The sequence below is a fragment of the Penaeus monodon genome, chromosome 20, assembly GCF_015228065.2.
Source record: "Penaeus monodon isolate SGIC_2016 chromosome 20, NSTDA_Pmon_1, whole genome shotgun sequence".
Lineage (NCBI taxonomy): Eukaryota > Metazoa > Arthropoda > Malacostraca > Decapoda > Penaeidae > Penaeus > Penaeus monodon.
Genome location: NC_051405.1, coordinates 35,692,111 through 35,692,374, shown reverse-complemented (window position 1 = coordinate 35,692,374; position 264 = coordinate 35,692,111).

Below are 264 nucleotides of genomic sequence, written 5' to 3'. Positions count from 1 at the left end.
GGCGAAAAGGGCCAAAAACCGAAAGAGAGGGAGGGGAGAAAATGGAGAAGAAAAAAGGGCGAAGGAAAAAAGGAGGAAAAGGGGAGGGGTAGAAGGGGGTTTAAAAGGGAAAAGGGGGAGGAAGAAAAAGGGGGGGAGGGAGAAAGAAAAGGGGAGTGGGAGAAAGTGAGAGTTACCGTTTGAAATCTTAAAAACAAATCCTCTCTATACACTTGCTTGTGTTCTATGTTTTATTATCTGTCTTTATACATTTGCTTTCCTTCC